This window comes from Drosophila willistoni, unplaced genomic scaffold (genome assembly GCF_018902025.1).
Source record: "Drosophila willistoni isolate 14030-0811.24 unplaced genomic scaffold, UCI_dwil_1.1 Seg30.1, whole genome shotgun sequence".
NCBI classification, from domain to species: Eukaryota; Metazoa; Arthropoda; class Insecta; order Diptera; family Drosophilidae; genus Drosophila; species Drosophila willistoni.
In genome coordinates, this window is record NW_025814254.1 from 37778 (window position 1) to 56596 (window position 18819).

Here is an 18819-nt window from a genome sequence, read left to right on the forward strand (position 1 = left end):
GAATTAATTATGTCCTCTTTAGGCTCCGGAGTAGTTACATCGCCTCTTATAGCCTTGATAGGCCTTTTTGGTGTGATATTCTGGTTCTCGTTTCGATTGATAGGCAGCAGCTCATCATTTTCCTCACCAATCTCCATAGGTGGCAGATTAGTTTTATGGTTGCTTTCCATTACAGTCAAATCATGTGTTGGGCCATAGGCAGCAGGAGAAAGATCAGCATTTGGCATTTTAAAATTAGACGAACACGAACTAGACTCTTCATCAGTATATTGCGTAATGAGGGAGCTAGAGCAAATCGGTTTAAAAAAGTTTGGAAGTAACGGCTTGCATTCCATTTTATTCGCAGAGCATTGTCCAAAATTGGGAGATATTTCCACAGATTTAATCGTTCCAATTGGTAAAGGGGAGCAAGCATTTTGTTTGCGTGCGTGTGTGGCACTAGTCATTATAGGCGGTTCGCAGCTACATATGTGCTGGGACAGCACTTGTCAAGGCATTAGAAGTTGTACCGCCTTCCATTGTGTGTGTGTGTGTGTATATGTGTTATCTATAAAAGGGCTGAGAGAGAACTTAGGTGTATGTATATACACTAATACATACCCAAGTGAAAAAATTTTTTCGCTTGCCAGCCTCTTACATAAATGTAGACATAGATAAAATTTTACGATATAAAACATTAACATATATGACATTTACATACATATAATAAAACACATATTTAAAAAAAAAAATTTTAGTTAAAATTGTTCACTTGTTTGGTTTTATGGGGTTTTGATGCGATCTTTATATGATTTTATGTTTGAGCACTCAGTTCATTTTAGGTTATAACAACACAAAAATATTAAATTGTCATTTATTTAAATAATTAGCTAGGAAATTGGCAATTTTTCGTAGCACACTAGTGAAGAGTCTTGAAACACTATTTTTTATTTGGGCAATTAATTCCCACTTTTACTATATTTTTTAACAATTTATAGCGGAGCTTTTTTCTTTGTGTTTTTTCTTTGTGTTGAGGCGAATACTCAAGCGAATACTAGCACCAATGGCCGACTGGCCATCACCTGCAGCAGAAGATGCAGGAGGAGCTCCAGTTGGAACTGCTAGCGGCTGCGGCTGGATTTTAGATATGTATTTAGTTAAATTAGCTTGATTCTTTGTTGATTTTTTGTTTTTTTTCAGGTGCAGCCTTAGGTAGAGGGCCAGAAGGACCAGCTGGTGTTGCTGCAGGTTACTGAAGAGAATTTGCAGGTAAGTTTACCTGATTATTGAGAGATTTTTCTGACGATTTGTGTTTTTTTCCAGGTGCAGGCGCTAGTGAAGGACGAGATGGACCAGGGATTGGCCAGATGCTGGACGAGGATTCGCAGACGATGCTGCTGCTGTCTGACGTAGATTTTCAGGTGATTTTTTGTGTTTTATTGCTGATTTAGATAATAATTTTAATATATTTTCAGATACAGGAGCTGCAGACGGACTAGCTTGACGAGATTCTGGACGACGCAGATGAGACGATGCATACGACGCTGGACAAGGTGAGTATTTATACTTTTTAGTTGGTTTTATTTTTAGAGTTGTTTTATTTTCAGGTATTGGTGCATCAGGCGAGCGGAAATCTGGACAGGACGATTGACGAGATGGTGCAGACGCTGAGAACGAGGCAGAGAGTGCAGGAGGCGCTTCTACTGGAGGCACAGCTGTCGAGCACTGGCCCTCTGGCCAGGCCAAGAAGGCAGCTGAATAGTGGACAGGATTCTGGCTTTGCAGGGGCCGCCTGAAATCATATTTCGTTATGATTAGGTAAGTGAATGTTTGCAGAAGTATTAATATTGGTGTTAGAGTGATTGTTAGTTAGGAACATCATGGGTGCAGTATCAGTTTTCCTTTTTTTTTAGAGCATCAGTGCTATTCGTGCTGTTATCAATTAATTTGAGCAACTCAGATTCCAGACTAGCCATGTTTAGAGCGAGTAGTTCATTTTCCGTGTATTGAATTTGTTCGTTTGGCCCAAGGGGGGCAGGATAAGCCTTTGAATGACAAGTGGTTGGTCCCTGATTTTTTCCTCAATGTCCGCTCTGGATCTTCTGCCTGTTTTTTCTAGCTATAGACGCTTCCTTAGCTCTGAGAACATCTTGCTTTTCAGTGATCCTGTTGTAGGTCTGGTGACAGTTGTCAGCAATAAGAGCTGGCGCCTTGGAGAAGAACTCCATAAGCTTGGATTCAATGCGAAGTTTTATGTTAGTTACTGTTACGCTAGGGTTGAGCTGAGGTGGCATCAGTGGTGGTGTTTGGGCTTTTTTTTATCGTTCGTGAGGCGACAAGTTTATCTATTTGCTTTGAGTACCTAAGCCATGGCAAACGTTTAGGGATAAATGGCTTTAGATAAAGTTTTTCAATTTCTTTGTTGTCATGGTCAGACATGGAGTTAAAGAATCTTAGGCAAGCGTCATTGTATATAGTTTCTAGAGGTTTGGCGTTATGTTTTTCTTGAATTTCAGAGTTTGGGCAATAGATGTTCGCATTTGTTAGCTTTCTGAGCAGTTTATTGTGAGTTCCGGTGAGCTTTTTGAATAGGGTGTTAGATATTAGGCTACCCCATATGGGAATAGCGTATGTCCAAATAGGGACTAAGATTTGCTTGTAGATAGTGACCTTGCAGCGGGTGCTAAGATGGCTTTTAGCTCCCCCGAGCCATTTGTAGCGAGTATAGGTGGACTTGGCTTGAGCACAAAGTTTGGCAATATGGGTTTTAAACAGGAGTTTGCTATCAACAAGGACTCCCAAGTATCGGCACGAGGACGTATTTTTAATAGGTTTGTTATTAAACTTAACAGTGGCAGCTTTAACAGCAGGTGAGGTAGATCGTCTGGAGAAGAGAACATGAACTGTTTTACTCACGTTGATTGTGAAACACCATTTGTTGGACCAGGTGTAATGTACACAACCCGGAATGAATCCAGATCATGTACATCCCCTCTTAGTCAAAGAATCTTCTTTGATCCAAGAAGAGGTCAGGTTCAGCCTATATTGGTAGTCTCTCTCGCAGTCCCTTATCATCAGATGTTATGATGGGCAAGAGTACCACTAATTAGGCCAAAGCCAACTCATCTACGGGCTTCGTGTATCGAGAAGTTTGGTCCGGGTGGGACTTCTGGCTGTCGGCTAGCAAACAGTCTTTGGGGGGTTCTTTGGACCAGCAATTACTCAATACACCCGTAGTACATAAAATAAAACAAAGTCCTAGAGCACGAATATTACACAATTATTTAACCAAAAGAGATGAACTAGAAGGATAGAGAAAAAGGGTATATTAGTATCGCACGAATAGGGAAGCTATGAGGATGTTATTATAGCTTCGCGTCTAAACCCTCCCAACCAATGATTTTCCTTTCGCAAGATTCTGGAAAATCCCAAAATAATTCAGCTCACCGCTCACATTTCGCTACAAGGAAGATCACATAACTTTTACTCAAACATTACAAATGATATTTATTCACGAGGGTTACGGAATACCAAAATACTTCAATAAGTCGGAAACATAATCCGAGTCGACTAAACTAAAATGATGATTCTTATAATATACGGTAATCAAATTAAATAATTGGATCATTTCAGGCATCCAAAAAGCCAAATTAGCGATAATATGTTTTGTTTTGTGAATCTTAATTGTAAGGTGGATATATATAAACTTATAGATATTCAAAAATGAAAAGGTTAATTGGAATTTGGAAGTTTCCACTTAAACTACGAGACTAATTATAAATAACTGTAGGCTCGCTCACACAGTCAAAGGCGATTCTTAATATTGTTTCAATTTTTCAACACTGATTGTCAATTTTCTTTTTCTTTAATCTTTTCTTCTTAGCTTTACTGTACTTGAGAGAGTTTTTTCTTATTTGCTGATTATTTGACACTGAACTCGTATTCTTTTTACATACAAACAGGGAAATACCAGAACGATCATGATTTATGTCAAGAACTTATGACTTACCCATCCGTCCGGTCCGTCGAAGGCCTTCGTCGCCGCTGGATGATGCTTAGGAATGAAATATTAGGTTAAATCAAGCGTCTGGCATTCCTATGGTACAAATTCGGTCTAAGGGACTCTCAATCCGCAACGAAGAAACTTTCTCTGCCCGTATCCGATTCGGGCGGCTATTCCAAGCTGGTCGTGTTTGTCGAAATGTCTCTGTGCCCTTCACGGTGTGCAGCTTTTGAGCCCACGGTGTCTCAAAAATTATCCCTGGCAAATTCTCGGAATTCAAATATAAACTTCCTTGCTTAGGCTTTCAGCATTTAATTTGATTAGGGCTAAGTTTCCAAAAGAACTCATTAGAAACTTACAAAGATTTAAATATCCACAAAAATTAACTTACGATAATAAGATTCACAAAACTTTATAATAGTTGTTGTCCTAGATGCTCCAGATTAGTATTTAATTAATAATTCGGCTTGATGGCCAAGAAAATTTCAGATTTAAATTTTTATATATTTTCTGGAGGAGCAGCGTGGTTTAGGCGTCTAGCCAGGGCGGAAGTTCGTCAGAAAAGAGTGTGACCAATGCATGTGATCGCGCACGATGCCACTTCGCTAGGGTTGCACTAATAAAACTATCGAACTTCTAAGCTCAGCTGATTATTTTCATCGACACAATTACCCATCACTTACTGAAATACAAACTAACGCCTTAAAATTTAAAAATAAATCTAACGGCAGAAACTGGGCACTACAACCACAGGATAATACTAGAGCTTGCTTCGGAGTATTAACCTGAAAAAAGACAGTTACTGCCTAATGTCCTTAGCATGATAGGTTCCTAGCAGTTTACCATTTAAATCCTCTAACACATAATAACAGTTTCCTAATCTCTCTCGAACTCGAGACTTTAGCCACAACAAGTTTAACTTAGCACTAACGCATTTTTGGAAGTTACTCTGTCCAAAATTACGTCTAAAGACTTCTTGTCCTACTTTGAAATCCTCCTTGGTCCTCAGATTATATACCTTTGCATTCTGCTCCGCTGCCTGTGCTATATTCTTCTTGATTAAATTACGCCGTAGTGCTAACTGATCGTCCTTTCGCAACACGTTATTCGATTCATTCAGCATGTTAATCTTTTCGAGAAGAGTATATTGGGAACCATGGGTGGCCATGTCAAAGCCAAATAAAGCATGGAAAGGAGAGCATCCTATACTCTGATGATACGAATTCCTTAGTGCACAACTTATAGCAGGTATGTGTAGATCCCATTCGCGCTGGTCCTCTTTGAGATAGGCGCGTATTGCTGCAATTATGGATCTGTTTACCCTCTCAGAGGCATTCGACTGTGGGGAATAAACTGCTGTATATATATGTTTTATACCCAACGTCGTCAACCATGCATTAAATTCGCTTGCCTTGAATTGTGATCTGTTGTCGCTAACCAATATCTCGGGAACTCCGTATCTAAAGAAGATATTATCCTGCAGGTACTCTTGAATCACATTGCTCTTAAATACTTTAAGGGGTTGAAGCCAATGATACTTCGATAAATGATCAACCACTATCAGGAGTCCGATATGACCACGTTGACTTCTCGGATATGGTCCCAAAAGATCAATATATAATCGCTGAAAAGGTCTCTCTGATACTGCGGGCTTACCCATTGGTGGCTTTAAGATTTGGTTAGGTGCTTTCGTTGACTTGCACGTCTCACAGTTCCGTATATAATCACGCACCTGTACCACCATGCCAGGCCAAAAGAATGTCCGACGTATGAGCTCCAAAGTTTTTGCCATTCCGCCATGTGCAGATATCGTGTCTTCATGAGCTCGTTTTATAATTTCTCTTGACAAACTTTGTGGAATCCATAATTTCCAAATATTGACTTGACTGGACTCTGTTCCATCATCATGCTCCGTGCGTATATAAACAAATTGATCTATTATTTTCAAATCCGGGTATCTTTCCTGTTCTTTTTCAATTTTCTGTCTTAGTTGTTGATACTCTTCGTCATTGAAACTAGGAGAGTTCAAATCGACTAAGGGGCGGAGTTCGTCCAAAGCACACAAATCCTCTGAAAAGATTCTGGACAAGGCGTCGGGTACTACATTATCTTGACCTCGTCGGTGACTTACTTCAAACTTATAACCTTGCAGCTTCATGGCCCATCTCGCGAGTCTTCCTTTCAAATCTGACTGTCGCATCAACCAAACCAAACTGGCGTGGTCGGTTATGACTTCGAATTCCTGTAGTTCCAGATAGCAGCGGAATTTTTCAATTGCTTCCAAAGCAGCCAAGCACTCGCGTTCTGTTACGCTATAGTTTCGTTGAGCTGTTGTTAACTTCTTCGACATAAATGCTATAGGCTTCTCAGCTCCTTCTTCGTCCAATTGTACCAACATTGCTCCGATGCCATAGTTGCTTGCATCACAATGCACGAAGAATTTCTTGTTGAAGTCTGGATTAATCAAGATCGGTGCAGAGGTAAGCTTTTCCTTAAGTTTTTCGAAGGCAATTTGAGCTTCCTGTGTCCATAAAAATTTCTTTTTCTTAGTTAGCAATTGGGTTATCGGAAATGTAATATCAGAAAAATTATCAATGAATCTACGATACCAACCAACAACACCCAAGAAACCTCTGGTTTGCTTTATCGTTTTCGGAATTGGCCAAGTCTTTATTGCTTCTATTTTAGCAGGGTCTGTTGAAATTCCTCCTCTTCCTATAATATAGCCCAGATATGGCACTTCTGTAACACAAAACTTTGTTTTTTCTATATTTAAAGTTAGATTTGCCTTTCTAAATTGCTGAGACATACGAATTAGAATTTCTAAATGAGTATCAAAGTCTTCTGACACCACACAGAGATCGTCTAGGTATCCGAACACACAGTATTTCAGATCTGCTGGAATTAGATCGTCTATCAATCGTGCCATGGTTTGCGAAGCGTTGCATAATCCGAATGGCATTACAGTGAACTGGTACAAGGGGCGGCCGGGTATCGTGAAAGCTGTTATGGGTTTGGATTTTTCTGAAAGAGCAATTTGCCAGTAGGCATCTTTTAAGTCAATTTTTGTTATAAAGTTTGCTTTGGGCAGTCGCGCGAAAATTCCATCTATGCTTTGCAGCGGATATGCGTCCTTTTTGGTGACTTCATTTATTTTTCTTGCATCCAAACATAATCGCACTTTTCCGGGTTTTATAACCAGACGCATAGGAGAACTCCAAGGACTATTGGCTCTCTCGATCACTCCCATTTCAAACATTCGGTCGATTTCTTTATACATCAACTTTTCAACCGCTGGCGACACAGGATAGAAGCGTTGTTTGATTGGAGTTGCTTCTTTGATCTCTATGTCATGAACAATAAGTGGAGTTCGGCCTAATCCCTGTTGTTTAAAATCCGGAAACAATTGAATAACATCGTTTAATCTTTTTTCTTGCTCTGGGGTTAATAAACATTTCTTTTCGTCATCAATCGAGTGAATATTTTTATCTAATATGCTAGTCTTACAACGGTATGAAAATTCTGGACATAACTCAAAAGATTTCCAGAAATCGATTCCTAAAATAACTCGTTTTGCTAATGACGGGATAATAAAAAGAGAAAGAGGTTTTCGCTTGCTTTCGTATTGCACCTCTGTTCTTATTATTCCGGTAACTGGATGTCTTTTCCCATCTGCTGTTGCCACACTTGAAACAATAGTCGAAAATCCGGGATATTTCGTCCAGTCTTTTGCTGCTAAATCTGTTCCGATACAACTGATATTGGCTCCAGTATCCAATAGACCAAGCTCAGAAAATTCGAGAAACTTTACTGGAGCGTAGAAACGGCCATCTGCGGCTTCGTTAATCATAGACGCTATTATTCGTCTTTGGACATCTTTCACTTTCTTCCAAAAGCGACGCAGACGTTCGGTTGAGCGACTTCTAATGAACTGGAAAGTTGCAACCTCCTGTGCAAATATTTTATCTCGAATCGCTAAATAGTTTTGCAGCCGTTGATGGTATGGTAGTCTGGGATACGGCTGATTTTTATTTGTCAAATCTGGTGTTATGTTGTTTGTCGCTGTGTCATTCTTGACATCTACTGAGGGTCCACTCGGCTGCGACGGAATGATGGGCCCTGATTGGAGTTTTCGAACGGGATAGGCATACCTCACATTGTGGTTTGTAGACATTTTTCTTTCCACATCCGTAGCAGAAAATGCGGCGCTCTTTTAAGCACATGTCCCATCTGTGTCCTTCGATGTCACAATTCCAACAAATGTATTTCTTTTCCTTGACGTGAATTGCATTTAACTCCGGTTGAATGTCTTCTTCCTCGGGATTTTCGTCTGTCTCTTCGAGTAAAGCGATATTCTTCCTAACATTTGTATACTTCGTAATGCGTTTTCCTGATTCTTCACGGAGAAATTGCTCTCGGCGGTGTACCAACTGGCGAAGTTTAGATACCGATTCAATTGGAACGTATAATAAAGCTTCTCGTACTTCTGAAATCAGGTTTCTTTGTAGCTGATGTACGAGTCGTTTTTCCTCCAAAGGTATTACCAATCTCGATATCAAAGTCATTACGTCTTCATAGTAAACATCGAATGCTTCACCATTCCTTTGTTTTCGGTTACGTATTTCTTCAAGAATCAAATCATCATCCTTAAAATCGTCGTATTCTTGTTTTAAATCCATACAAAATTCTTCCCAAATAACTTCGTCATGTTCTTTTCGATAGCGCCAATACCATTCCTTGGCTCTTCCGGTTAACAGTAGGTGTAAATTTCTGCATACCGGTGTAAAATCACTCTGAAAGTTGTCTACAGTTAATGCTTTTATTCTGTATAGAAACTCTGATACTGTAGGACCTTTAGGAGACGCATCAAATTTAATACCCCAACTTTGTACTAATTGGGCGGCTTTTCCAGGATTAATATAATGGTGTGATACTGAATCTGATCTTGGGGTTGGAACGCGATCATCGTGGTTGTTAGATCGTCCAACTGAATTATTTAAATTCAAATTTCCTAATCTCTGATCAATTAAATATTCCATTCTCTCATAAATTGAATTAACATTTATCTCAGCTGCTCGATTTGAAATTGATTGTTGCTGTGACCGAGCTGAACGCTGTTGATTCGAGTTCTCCGGTTTACGTGCCGTAGAAGATTTGGGTTTTCTACCTCTACCTCCTGATTTTAACTGACTAGCCGGAGATGCTACATTGCTTGATTGTGATTGAGCTCTAGTATTATGGGTCTTCCTGTTTTTATTAATTATGGGACCCTCGGCTTGATCTGACATTATAAATTGGACTAAATCTTTCTGGTGGCATAGTTTCTTACAAAAATTACATTCCTGATGTTCTTGTATATAATTTTCTATACACTCCTGATGAAAAACATGATTACATTTAGTAATCCTAAGCTCTTCTGTTTCTAATAAGGCTTTCAAGCAAATTGTACATTCTGCTTCTGGTAGCACACTCAATTCTTCATTACTCCGAATTACTGGCATTTTGATTATTTTTCCACAAAAATTACTTTAGATACTTTATTTAATTTGTTTTAATATATTATATCATATAACGATTATCTTCCTTGTTTTGAAAGTGAGAGTGAGCAAAATTATAGGTGCGGTACTAATATAGAGGGAGAATTGAACTAATGGATAGTTCAATCTCAGAAATTTATATGTGAAGGGATAGAGAAATCCTGTCGTTCTAGACCTAATCATCTATATCAAATCCAAAACGAAAAGACTAATTTCAACCAACATCATAAACTGAACTCACTTTGTATCATCGGTCAGAATTCGGGCCTAGCCAAATCTCTGCAGTTCCAGATGAACAAGCAGTCAATTCATTGACATCCGCTGAAGCATTTGTTCTATTGTAATTACAAGAAATGAATGGAATCAATAAACTACAATGCTAACGCCGACATCACAAGCCTATTGTGCTTTCTGGTCGTAAAATCGAAACAATCAAAATTGACGAATTCCAAGAAAAACACAGCCTATAATATACGTCTGTTAATATTTTGTAGAGTTTGTATATGTTTCTAAGTATATGCACCGATTCATGCTTAAGCGCCTTATCACTGGTCAGAACTCGGATTCTCCAAATATCTGCATTCCTAATGAATAAGTCACTCAACCAACTATCCGTGAATACAAAAAGAAAGCGAAATGAAAGGAAAATAAAAATTTTTGATAGCAAAGGATAGATAAAAAGGCTGGGGATTTTATTAAGAGATAGAATAAGAAGTAGGAGAAGGAAAAAGGAACCTGAAATTCTTGAACCCTTCAGTTCAGCCTGAATCCTATAAAGAAACACGGTTGAACCGAGAAACTGTATACAAGTCTAACAAGCCCCCTAGTTGGGCGCCAAAATTATGTAATGTACACAACCCGGAATGAATCCAGATCATGTACATCCCCTCTTAGTCAAAGAATCTTCTTTGATCCAAGAAGAGGTCAGGTTCAGCCTATATTGGTAGTCTCTCTCGCAGTCCCTTATCATCAGATGTTATGATGGGCAAGAGTACCACTAATTAGGCCAAAGCCAACTCATCTACGGGCTTCGTGTATCGAGAAGTTTGGTCCGGGTGGGACTTCTGGCTGTCGGCTAGCAAACAGTCTTTGGGGGGTTCTTTGGACCAGCAATTACTCAATACACCCGTAGTACATAAAATAAAACAAAGTCCCTAGAGCACGAATATTACACAATTATTTAACCAAAAGAGATGAACTAGAAGGATAGAGAAAAAGGGTATATTAGTATCGCACGAATAGGGAAGCTATGAGGATGTTATTATAGCTTCGCGTCTAAACCCTCCCAACCAATGATTTTCCTTTCGCAAGATTCTGGAAAATCCCAAAATAATTCAGCTCACCGCTCACATTTCGCTACAAGGAAGATCACATAACTTTTACTCAAACATTACAAATGATATTTATTCACGAGGGTTACGGAATACCAAAATACTTCAATAAGTCGGAAACATAATCCGAGTCGACTAAACTAAAATGATGATTCTTATAATATACGGTAATCAAATTAAATAATTGGATCATTTCAGGCATCCAAAAAGCCATTTTAGGGATAATATGTTTTGTTTTGTGAATCTTAATTGTAAGGTGGATATATATAAACTTATAGATATTCAAAAATGAAAAGGTTAATTGGAATTTGGAAGTTTCCACTTAAACTACGAGACTAATTATAAATAACTGTAGGCTCGCTCACACAGTCAAAGGCGATTCTTAATATTGTTTCAATTTTTCAACACTGATTGTCAATTTTCTTTTTCTTTAATCTTTTCTTCTTAGCTTTACTGTACTTGAGAGAGTTTTTTCTTATTTGCTGATTATTTGACACTGAACTCGTATTCTTTTTACATACAAACAGGGAAATACCAGAACGATCATGATTTATGTCAAGAACTTATGACTTACCCATCCGTCCGGTCCGTCGAAGGCCTTCGTCGTCCGCTGGATGATGCTTAGGAATGAAATATTAGGTTAAATCAAGCGTCTGGCATTCCTATGGTACAAATTCGGTCTAAGGGACTCTCAATCCGCAACGAAGAAACTTTCTCTGCCCGTATCCGATTCGGGCGGCTATTCCAAGCTGCACGTGTTTGTCGAAATGTCTCTGTGCCCTTCACGGTGTGCAGCTTTTGAGCCCACGGTGTCTCAAAAATTATCCCTGGCAAATTCTCGGAATTCAAATATAAACTTCCTTGCTTAGGCTTTCAGCATTTAATTTGATTAGGGCTAAGTTTCCAAAAGAACTCATTAGAAACTTACAAAGATTTAATATCCACAAAAATTAACTTACGATAATAAGATTCACAAAACTTTATAATAGTTGTTGTCCTAGATGCTCCAGATTAGTATTTAATTAATAATTCGGCTTGATGGCCAAGAAAATTTCAGATTTAAATTTTTATATATTTCTGGAGGAGCAGCGTGGTTTAGGCGTCTAGCCAGGGCGGAAGTTCGTCAGAAAAGAGTGTGACCAATGCATGTGATCGCGCACGATGCCACTTCGCTAGGGTTGCACTAATAAAACTATCGAACTTCTAAGCTCAGCTGATTATTTTCATCGACACAATTACCCATCACTTACTGAAATACAAACTAACTCCTTAAAATTTAAAAATAAATCTAACGGCAGAAACTGGGCACTACACAGGCTCAATTATGAACTTTGGAATTGGCATGTCTGACGAGTCTGACGAGTATATGTTGTATAGCAGGGGTGCCAAAACACTACCCTGAGGGATTCCTGCTAAAATTTTCCCATCCCGGGACATACTACCATGGTTACCGCGAACGGAGAACGTGCGATCCTTGAGGTAACTGTCCAGAACTTTGTATAGGTTAATAGGTAGTAGCTTTATCAACTTGTTACGCAGACCGCAGTGCCAAACATTGTCAAACGCTTCTGTAATAACGATGAATATAGCCGATCCATACAGTTTGTCCTCAAAAGCTCTCTGGAGGAATTGTGTAACGCGAGCTAGTTGATGCTCGGCCCCATGAAATTTGCGGAATCCAAATTGGTGGTTAGGTATGGATTGTGAAAGACGGTTACATTTAAGGAGCCTCTTGGCAAGCATGGATTCAAGTATTTTTGAGAAAGCAGGAAGCAAGCTAATGGGGCGATACGAGCTAGCTTCAGAAATTGTTTTTTTTTGTTTTTTTACCATGACAACTATGGCTTTTTTCCACACTAGGGGGAAGTGGCAAAAACGTAGGATGCTGTTGTATATTTTGAGTAAGAAGATGATAGCTTTGAGTGGGAGAACTTTGATTAGGGCATTGTTGATCCTACCTGGTGCTTTTTTGTTGATTAAGCTATCAATCTCTTTTTTTAGTTCAGAGAGAGTGATGGGCTTGACAAAAGGTGAGTTGCTGGAGTCAAAGTTGGCGGAGGAGCTAGCGATGGAGTGGTGGGTTTTACATGCATACTCCATGAGCATTTTTTGGGCAAGGATGGCATTTGTTTCCTCGTTGATTTTGGCCCTGTAAGGGAGCTATTTGTCAAGTTGGGAGAGAAACCTTCTCTAACTGGTCAGTAAACAGCTCCATTTTTTCTTCAGGTGATCTTGTCCATGCATGCTTCTTGTCTACTCCGCTAGGGATCGTAAGAGGCCAGTTAGGAAGGGGCTGCCGTTTTAGTTTGTTGGTTAATTGCCACAGCTTGTGGAGTCTGTACCGATCAGAGGAGTCTATTTTACATAGTTTTTTATTTAAGTGTTTGTTTTTTAATAGGCTTATTTCTTTGTTTAGTATATTTTAATGTTTTTTTACGTTCAAAGTTTCGTGAGAGGCATTATATCAATTTTATTTAATTTTTTTGTTTTAATAATTTGTGCATTTTTTTATTTATAGGTATGGCTACTCCGATTCGGTACGATTCGTATTTGGCAGGTCCCTTCGTAGAGGTTTAGTGGCCAGGGCTGCAGCATGGTGACTATTGTTTGTGAAGATATTAATCGCGTCCTCAATGTCTAATCCAGATTCGATTTTCATATTTAGGTGGAGGGAGTCGCTGAGGGTGTTTTGGAACAGTTTAATGTTAGATCCTACAGGCAAAAGTCTTCGATTGTCAGGAAGTAAGTTTGGGTGCTGGTCCATCGTGATGTGTACAAAAACAGGTAAGTGGTCAGAGGATAGTTCGCATATAGCTTGAGTACTTAATCTGTTGTGGTTTATTCCAGAATAAACTCCAAAGTCAATGGCTGAGGGATTTTTTCGCCGGTCGTGTGGGAAATGAGTAGGACCACCCGTCGCCAGGATGTCCAGTTTCTCGTCAGCCCTTCAAGGAGAGTTCTGCGCGTTCACATGACCTTGAATTACCCCACTTTTTAAGGTAAGGCGTTTGATCCGCCTGGCCTCAGTGTTTCGATTGAGGCCGCTTTTTATTTTTTGCCCTTTCACCTACAAGGGTATATAGCAAAAATTTAAATTTAAAAGGCCGTTACAGCAGCAGGGGCGGGGGATTAAAATTATCTTAAAACTAGATTAATACTAAATAAAAAATATACAATAAGACATTAGATTAACATTTAGTTTTTAGCGAAAACCGCTGCTTGAGGACCAGGACCTGCTGCTGCTGATGACTATAATTTGCAGGTAAGTTTGTGTGAATTTTAGGTGATTTTTCTAACGATTTGTGTTTTTTTCCAGGTGCAGGCGCTAGCAGAGGACGAGATGGCCCAGATGATTGCCAAGATGCTGCACGAGGACTCGCAGGCGGTGCTGCTGCTGGCTGACATGGATTAACGGGTGAGTTTTTGTGATTTTTCGGAGATTTAGATAATGATTTTATTTTATTTTCAGATGGACGAGCTGCAGACGGACTAGCTTGACGAGATGCTGGACGACGTAGATGAGACGATGCATACGACGCTGTACAAGGAGCTGCTGTTTGCTGTAGTGTATTTTCAGGTGAGCAATTGTAGATTTTAGTTGATTTTATTTTACGATTTGTTTTATTTTCAGGTACTTGTGCATTAGACGAGCGGAAATCTGGACAGGACAACTGGCGAGGTGGTGCAGATGGTTGCTGATGGACTTCAGGTAAGTTTTTGTTAGCGTTAGATTGCATATTCATTGTCTCATGCCCAAATTTTCTTTCCTTTTCATGATTCATTTGCCTTTCTTGCCGCTCTGGGCGCTGGTCAACGACAAATTTTGACAGTTCAGCCTTATAAAATGCACAGCCCCTATAGGTGGTTCTATGGCCATCTCCGCAGTTGCCACACTTTGGAGATTGGCCATCAGGAGAGGCGCATTTGTCGGATTTGTGCTGGCCAGCACAGACGGAGCAGAGCGGGGGAAGGCAGCAGTACCTGGCTGTATGGCCAAAGAGGAGGCAGTTTTTGCATCGACGCGTACCTCCTGGCTGCCTAGGACCTTAATTTTAAGTATTTCATCATGTTTATTGTCATTATGTAAGTTAATTTCAATTAAAAAGACATTCATTGGCCTCTTAGTTCTGTAGTTTGTTAGTCTTTTGATGTATTTTGTCTCAAATCCTAGCTTTTTCAGGTCACGACGGATAGCTTCGCATTCAGTGGAGTGGTGTAGATTCAAGATGGCAAATCTAGCACCTCGTTCCCATCTGGGCTGGTGAGTAAAAAAGGCAAATTTGTTTGCCTCCAGGGTAGCTTTTATTTTGCCATAGGTGTCCATTGTTTTGGCCGTGATTTGAGTCAGGCCGTTACTCAGCCGGGCCAGGTGATAAAGGGAGAGAATTTCCAATTCTCTCTTTTTTTCACTTGTATGGCCGCAGTTGCAAAGCCAAGTGGTTGGCTCCCGAAGGAGTCAACCATCTTTTATTGTTTTTCGCCCCCTATCAGGAAGCATATACAATTACAATAAAAACGAGCTTAGAAATAATTTACAATGGCTTATTAATAGTGTGAATGATTAATATATAAGACATAATGTTTGTTGGGTGTTACTGGTAGAACAAAAAAAAAAATTGTGGGAAATTTACATGGGAAATTTTTTACATGCAAGTAAATAAATGCTCAAATAAAGGATCAAGAACAAGTTGCAAGCTGCAATAATTATAAAGAATATAGTATTTACAAATATTGTTCATTAATAGTGATTAGTATAATTGTTTCTTGCAGGTTATCAGTTCGAATCATATCGATTCATGGCGTCATTGCAGTTGGCAAAATCATTGAGGCAGCGCTCTTATTGTCAGGAAAATTCCCTCTTATAGGCAAGTAGTGAGTAACATGTGTTGTTTTTTTTGTCATAGGCAAACATTTCGGCTTATTTCTGTCTCTCTTCTCGGATTGGACTATGTGAGACCCCAGAACAATGTATGCGTGCCCTTCAGCCCCAGTATTGGAGGTTTTGGGCCGTCAGGAGAGCTTGTTTGCCTGTGGAGTGGCAGCACAGTAGGCTAGCAATTGGTGCGCGGCACTGGAGAAGCATCTGTTCCATCTACAGGCTCGTTTGGAGGAAAATAACTAGGAGCGGGAGGGCCAAATCCCTTCGACCGCAATGTAGTGCTTGAGCAGGCAATGCTTGGATGATAGGTCCATATTGACTGCCTGCTGGCCAGGCCTGGTACAGGCTGGCTGAAAGCGGGAGGGCCAAGTCCCTTTAACCGCTGTATGGAGATTTTGTCAAGGTCAGCTGGCTGAAAGTGAGTAAGTAAAGAACTAGCAGTTTTTTGCACCTTCATGGGTGGTAATCTCTCATTATTTTTCGTTTCAGCTTCTATGCTACTTTCAATCTCATTCAGGAGCTCGTTTTCAACTCGCTCAAGAGTTTTGAGAGTTGGTCATCATTAAGGGTGAATCTTTCCCCAGGCTTGAGTGGAGGCAGGACAAGTCGCTGGATTTGGATTGGCTGGCCCTTCAATCGCTCTTCTATGTACGCGCGATTTCGTGTGCCTCTTTTAAAATCTCGAAACAGGCCGTTGATCACGTGTCCTTCCATGCGCACAACAGGTTTGTTTAGTTTCGATTTTTCCTCCTTTTGTTTTTTGAGTTCGTTTCTCTCAATAATTTTTTGGTATCTTAGGTGGCAATCGAATCTGATGAGAGATGGGGCGCCATCAAAATGGGCCGTCGCCTCCCGCATTGCATGCCGATCTAGATGAGTAGTTGGAGATTGCTGCTGCTGTGTGTCAACGGAAGATGAAGTCCGTAGCTGGGAGGCCTGTGCTGCTGGGTGGTGCTGCTGGACGACCATTTGATGCTGCTGCGTATCCATTTGCGGTGAGTATTGAATATTTGCTGTCATTGGTGGAGCTGGAATGTCAGATTGCTGCTGCTGAGTGTCAGCAAAAGATGAAGCCCGTAGCTGAGAGACTTGTGCTGCGGGCTGATGCTGCTGGCCAGCCAGTTGATGCTGATTCAGCTCCGCCAATAGCTGAAGATGTTGTATATTAGCTGCATTTTGAGGAACTGGAATAGTTTTCTGCCGTTGAGTGTCAGCAGAAGATGAGGCCCGTAGCTGGGAGGCCTGTGTTGCGGGCTGGTGCGGCTGACCAATAAGTTTATGCTGCTGCTGCGCCATAATTTGCTGTGAACATTGTATACTTGCTGCAGTTTGAGGAACTGGAGTCTGAGATTGCTGCTGCTGACTGTCAGCAGTGGTTGACGCCTGTTGCTGAGAGGCCTGTGCTGTGGGCTGGTGCTGCTGGCCATCTGATTGATGCTGCTGCTGCGTCGCCAATATCTGTAGATATTGTATATTTGCTGACATAGGAGGAGCTAGATTTGTGGATTGCTGCTGCTGTGTGTCGATAGGAGTTGACACCTGAAACTGACAGGCCTGTGCTGGAGGCTGACGCTGCTGTCCAACCACTTGATGCTGCTGCTGCATCGCCATTTGCTGTAGATGATGTATACTTGATGCAATTTGATGAACTGGAGTTGCTGACTGCTGTTGTCGTGTGTTTGCAGGAGATGACGGCTGTAGTTGAGAGGCCTGTGCTGCGGTCTGGTGCTGCTGGCCAGCTGGTTGATGCAGGTGCTGCAACGCTAAATGCTGCTTGTGTTGTGTGTTTGCAGTACTTAGAGGAAACGTGGTTGTAGTTAGCTGTTGCTGGGAGCTATTTGTGGTAAGAAAGTTCTGTGTTGGTGCTGCACATTGCTGCTGGTTTGGCTGTTGAGTGAGATGAGGTGTATTTCGAGCTGCTACCATTTTCTCTAGTTGAATAGAGTATCTAGGCCAGGAGAGCCTTGTAGGAGTAAAGGGTTTTTCCAGGATATTCCTTACTTCTACATTTGGGTGTTCTAGAGTGGAGAAAGCAAATCTTACGCAAGCCAAGTCATATTTAAGTTCCATGGATTTAACATTATGTTTGTCGCGAATATAGGCATTTGTGCTGAATATATCGAGTCCGTAATTTTTCTCAGCAGTTTGTTGTGCGTTCCACAGATTTTTTTGAATAGAGTTTCCGAAATAAGGCTGCCCCATACAGGAATAGCATACGTTAGAATGGGAACAATAATTTGCTTAAATATTGTGACTTTACATCTTGTGCTGAGGGAGCTCTTTACGCCAACAAGCCATTTTAGGCGATGATAGATAGCTTTAGCTTGAATACATAGGTGGTGACTCCTAGATATTTATATTGATTAGCGTTTTTTATAGGTTTTTATCGATTTTTATTAGGTAAGATCTTAGAGCAGGGGATATGTTTCGTTTTGTGTATAGGACACGAATAGTCTTATCATTATTTATCGTAAAGCACCATTTAGTTGACCATTTGGTGAATTCATTTAGGTATTTTTGCGTTTTCCTGATGGCCATGTAGGCATTTTTATCAGTAGATACGATTATAGTATCATCTGCGAACGTTGACAGTAGGATGTCAGGGTTCTTCTTGGTTTCACCTGATACCATGAGGAAGTCGTGTTCAAAGATATAATCAGGAATTGGCATGTCAGACGAATAAACATTGAAGAGAAGTGGGCCCAGAACACTGCCCTGGGGTATTCCTGCAGTGATTTTGCCAATTCTGGAATATGTGTCATCTGTGCCCCTGACTGTGAACGATCTATCCTGCAGATAGCTTTCAAGAATCTTGAACAAGCAGTAAGGCAGGAGTTTGGCCAGTTTATTCAATAATCCTAAGTGCCACACTTTATCAAATGCTTCAGTAATGTCTACAAATACAGCAGAGCTGTATTCTTTTTGTTCGAGTGATTTTTGTAGTAACTGTGTGACCCTTGCGAGTTGGTGTTCAGTGCTGTGGTTTTTACGAAAGCCAAATTGATGGTTTGGAATTGCTTTGCGAAAAGTTGAATACAAATTATATTGTTCACACCAAAGATTAAAAAGGGCAACGTTACAAGGTCAAGG

General features: G+C 40.3%; 2 long non-coding RNA genes across 2 annotated transcripts; both read left to right on the top strand.

Moving 5' to 3' along the window:
* Positions 1–1339: 1339 nt before the first annotated feature.
* Positions 1340–1677, top strand: LOC124461281. The gene is made up of 3 exons (XR_006955002.1): positions 1340–1400; positions 1455–1532; positions 1587–1677. It is a non-coding gene; the product is annotated as an uncharacterized LOC124461281 (long non-coding RNA).
* A 12150-nt stretch (positions 1678–13827) lies between these two features.
* Positions 13828–14540, top strand: LOC124461280. The gene is made up of 3 exons (XR_006955001.1): positions 13828–14265; positions 14320–14427; positions 14482–14540. It is a non-coding gene; the product is annotated as an uncharacterized LOC124461280 (long non-coding RNA).
* The last annotated feature ends 4279 nt before the right edge of the window (positions 14541–18819 follow it).